Here is a 5,038-nt window from a genome sequence, read left to right as displayed (position 1 = left end):
GCATCTTTTTCATGAACCTTGTTTTTAAAGTGAGAAGAGACTTAGTGGCCAAGCACAACATAAAAGGCAAATCTTTAATGCCAACAGAATTCAATTGACTTGTTTTGGGCAATGAGAAGCTCTCCCTTCAGGCAATTAACCCTCAGCATTCTTAGTACAAGGATACATGGAAGAGGAGTAGAAACCATGGATTCAAGTTGTGCTATGACACAGAGCGGAGTGACACAGGGATGTTTCCGAGATGGTTGCTTCAGAGACCTGAAATTCAAGGAAACAGAGGCCCAGAAATTAAGTAGAGTTTAGGAGCCAAATCATGGCATTAAGAAGGGATACGATCGTGGGCTGCCTGTGCCCTGGTCATTGATAGTGCAGGGAGAGGAATTGTGAAAGCATTTCCCCTGTTTGGAGGGTCCACCCATGTCCCTTCCAAACCCTGGCGCTTTCAGACATGTAAAAAAAAAAAAAAAAAAAAAAAAAGGAGGGATACGACCCTACAACACAATTTGCTCAACCATAAGGCAATGGCAATCACAATCTTGCTCCTGATTTGTTGTATCCACAGACAAGCTTACTGTTGTCTGTAGCCCCAAACATAGTAGAAATAAAAAGAGCATACAACTTATCTCTTGACAATACAGATTTAAAAGTTTTTTCAGCCCTGGTCGGTGTGGCTAAGTGATTAGGGTGTCAGCCACACACCAAAGGGTTGTGGGTTCAATTCCTGGTCAAGGGCATGTACCTGGGTTGCATGTTCGATCCCCAGCCTTCGCCCTTGGGTACTTGTGGGAGACAACCAATTGATGTCTCTCTTACACATTAATGTTTCTCTCTTTCCTTCTCTCCCTCCCTCCCTCCCTCCCTTCCATTCTCTCTAAAATATCAATGGAAGAATATCCTTGGGTGAGAATTAACAAAAATAAATATTTTTCCTAACCTGACAAGGCCTAAGATTTCAAAAAGAATAGAAAGTACAGAAACCAGTCACCTTTATCCAGAAGTTGCATAGAAGACAAGTTTTAGTGATTGTACTTAAAGTTTGTTTTAGTCCATTTTTTTTCTTCCTGTCATTATTTTTCTTGATTTTATTTTTAAAACTTCAAACTTACAGAAAATCTGGATGAATAGTACAATAACTACCTAATTAAGTTTCAAATGTTGAAGCACAAATCCCCATTGTGATGGAATTCGGAGGTGCGGCCTTTGGGAGGTAATTCGGTTTAGATGAGGTCAATGAGGTTGGATCCCCCATGATGAGAATAGTGCTCTTATAAGAGAAAGACCAGAGTCCCCTCTTTCTCCACCATGTGGGAATACAGCAATAAGTCGACCTGAAAACCAGGAAGAGGGTCCTCATAGGCACCAAGTCTGCCAGCACCTTGATCTTGAACTTGCCAGTCTCCAGAACTGTGAGAAATAAATGTTGAATACCACCTAGTCTGTGGTATTTTTTATAGCTGCCTGAGCAGACTAAGACAAATGTTCTATAATCCATTATCACAATTTTTTTCTTTAGTCTCAAATTCTCCCAAATTTGGCACTTGAAGCCAATTTTTGTGTCCCATCAGTCTTTGGGCATTCTCTTCTTTTCTGACTCAAGATGTTCCAAACTCACCTTACACTTTATTTACCTCAAACATGGAATCCACCAACATTTTTGGTTCTGTGGAAAAGTATTTAGAAAGCAAGACCAAGGGAACTAGGTATGCTCATTATTACTAGGTTAGTGCTTCTAGGATTAGAGGATGAAGCCAGATCTGGGAGAGGGGAAGGGGGGGGGGGGGGGGCGGGTTATTGTGATGGAAGAGGAAAATACATACACCTACACACACATTCACACAAATATCTCCAGTTCAAAACCAATAAAACAGGGTTCTTTAACTTCTTTCATTTTGTATCTCCCTTCTTCCATAGTGAGTAATCTGATTTACAATAACATCAACAAACATGCTCATTTTTAAACCTACAAAATTATTCCAGGGTTACTTATTTAAATCAGTCTCAGAAACATTTCATCTTTAAAGTGGAATTTAGCATCAGTCACCAAACCATCCCACAGTGTTCTGCCGAAGTCACACATAATAGACTAACAGCAAGCAGAGATAATTAACGATACACAAGTCAAGACTCAAACTGGACAACTAAGCAAGGGCTGCCTTTGGTTTCTCTCGAGAACCAAAAAGGACAGAGTTCAGAACAGATGACTGAAGGCTTCCATTTCCACTTGTCAAAGATTATGTAAGCCATTTTCCTTTTCCAAATCTATCCCGTGTGATGTCTGGCAGTTGTTTCAAAAATAATCCAGTAGGGTGGGAGGAAGAGTGAGGAAAGTCTATCTTTCAAATATTGTCAAAGGAACTCACATTATTTTTGGCAACGTAAGGTTCTAGTGTCTTGAAGGCTAAACTGTAATAGCTAGATTACCCTGCAGTAAATAAAAGATTTTACCAACTGTGGAATGGAAAAAGAGTGACTTTAATCCTGCCTATCATTTTGTCAAATAACTCTGTCATTACAGAGAGACTGAATAATTAAAACATTCTTATATTTTATATGTTTCCCATTCCCCTTGGGATCAGTGGTTTAAATTCCCCTCATAGTCCAATGTGAAAACCCTCAGGTCATAGCATAATGAGGCATCTGCCACAGCCAGATTTGCTGAGGCAAGGCCTGATTTAATACAACAAATGGTGTTATAAAAGGGAGCCAAAAACTTGCAAAATCCAATTATGCAAACCACAAAAACAGGAAACATGATCAAGATCTGCAGCAATTTTGGTGTATTTCTGAGGGAAGAACATAAGAAAGCTTTTCTAGGTAAGAGGGAAGTTGAACTTTGAAAACAGACATCACTTTTAAAGCATAAGAATGAATTACAAATGTCTAGAAGACAAACATCGATGTGCATGAGTAGAAACTGCATTTTCATAAATTTGTCATAATCCAGGTTGAGAAATAATCTGCAAAAGAATCTAATCTAGTTGACAGATATCAAGCTATATTACAAAGCCACTGTCCTGAAAACTGCCAGGTACTAGCACAAGAACAGACATATAATATAGACCAATGGAACAGAATGAAGAACCCAGAAATCGACCCACGCCATTATGCTCAATTAATATTTGACAAAGGAGGCAAGCGCATACAATGGAGTTAAGACAGTCTCTTCAATAAATGGTGTTGGGAAAATTAGACAGATACATGCAAAAAAAAAAAAATGAAATTAGACCACCAACTTACACTATACACAAAAATAAACTCAAAATGGATACGTACTTAAACATAAGATGGGAAACCATAAAAATCTTAGAGGAATCCACAGGCAGCAAAATATCAGACATATGTTGTAGCAATATCTTTACTGATACAGCTCCTAAGACAATGGGAACTAAGGAGAAAATAAACAAATGGGACTACATCAAAATAAAAAGCTTTTGCACAGCAAAAGAAACCATCAACAAACAACAAGAAAGCCCACTGCATTGGAGAACATATTTGCCAATATTATCTCCAATAGGGTTTAATCTACAAAATTTACAGGGAACTCATACAACTTAACAAAAGGAAGGTAAACAATCCAATAAAAAAATGGGCAAAGGACCTAAATAAACACTTTAAAAGATGACACACAGAAGGCCAAAAGATACATTAAAACATGCTCAAAGTCACTAATCATCTGAGATGCAAATCAAAACAACAATGAGGTGCCATCTCACACCTATCAGAATGGCTATCCTCAACAAATGACAAGTGCTGGGAAGGATGTGGAAAAAAAGGAACCCTCGTGCACTGCTGGTGGAAATGCAGACTGGTATAGCCACTGTGGAAGACAGTATGGAGTTTCCTCAGAAAACTAAAAATGGAACTCCCATTTGACCCAGTAATTCCACTTCTAGGAATATATCCCAAGAAACCAGAAACACCAATCAGAAAGGATATATGCACCCTTATGTTCATAGCAGCACAATTTACAATAGCCAAGATTTGGAAACAGCCTAAGTGCCCATCAGCAGATGAGTGGATTAAGAAACTGTGGTACATCTACCCAAAGGAATACTACACTGCTATAAAAAAGAAGGAATTCTTACCATTCACAACAGCATGGATGGTCCTGGAGAGCATTATGTTAACCAAAACAAGCCAATCAGAGAAAGATAAATATCACATGATCTCACTCATTTGTGGAATATAATGAACAGCATAAACGGATGAACAAAAATAGATCCATAGACAGAGAAGCATCAAACAGACCGTCAAACCTCAGAGGGAAGGCAGGAGAGAGGGTGGGATAAGAGATCAACCAAAGGTCTTGTATGCATGCATATAAGCATAACCAATGGACACAGACACTAGTGGGGTGAGAGCATGTGCTGGGGGTGGGAGTGGCTGGGGAGAGGTCAATGGGGGGAAAAGGAGACATATGTAATACTTTAATCAATAAAGAATAAGTAAAATAAAATAAAAAGAATCTGGTTGAGTTTGGCAATAACCAGTTCACATGAAGAAATCTTCCTTGCACATCTTATTAAGGAAAAATATGTGACATAATGACCAGGATGCTTTGCTAATTCCATGCTCAAGTTACATGATGCAAGAACCTCCACTGTCTGAAGCAGCACTTCTCTTGTAGAAAAATTATCAGTGTACTGGGTGGGATACAGTACTCAGCTGAGATACTTACAAGTTAGAACTCTAGGAGTAGCTTCTTGCTACTTACTGCCCTCATCTTACCACACTGGGACAATCATTCCAGCCTGGGCAGAGGAGACACGTATACCTGGTAACAGGGCAAGCCCAACCTGTGGAAAACAGTATGGATACAATGGGCTGCTCTCTCCAAGGACCAAATTTCTAGGCAAGCTGTCTGCCATTTATTTAAAATAAAATTAAAAAGCCCCATATTGTTGGTCCTAGCTTGACATAGAACAGAAGGATGCCAAATTAGGATGAAGGTTAGGCAACCTTTAAAATTCCTACATCAGAGGGGGGGTCAATGGAGGCGGGGGAAAGGACATCTGTAACACTTTGAACAATAAAGATA

The 5,038-nt window shown here is 39.2% G+C and overlaps 1 non-coding gene across 1 annotated transcript; it reads left to right on the top strand.

The window, feature by feature from the left end:
• Positions 1 to 311: 311 nt before the first annotated feature.
• On the top strand, positions 312 to 449 carry LOC139017089 (small nucleolar RNA SNORA71). Its single transcript, XR_011472770.1, has one exon. It is a non-coding gene; the product is annotated as a small nucleolar RNA SNORA71 (small nucleolar RNA).
• Positions 450 to 5,038: the final 4,589 nt, after the last annotated feature.

This window comes from Myotis yumanensis, unplaced genomic scaffold (assembly GCF_028538775.1).
Source record: "Myotis yumanensis isolate MYYU_CA2020_CCGP unplaced genomic scaffold, mMyoYum1.0.hap1 SCAF_9, whole genome shotgun sequence".
NCBI classification, from domain to species: domain Eukaryota; kingdom Metazoa; phylum Chordata; class Mammalia; order Chiroptera; family Vespertilionidae; genus Myotis; species Myotis yumanensis.
The sequence above is the reverse complement of the archived record's forward strand: the minus strand, read 5'-3'. Positions and strand labels throughout refer to the sequence as shown.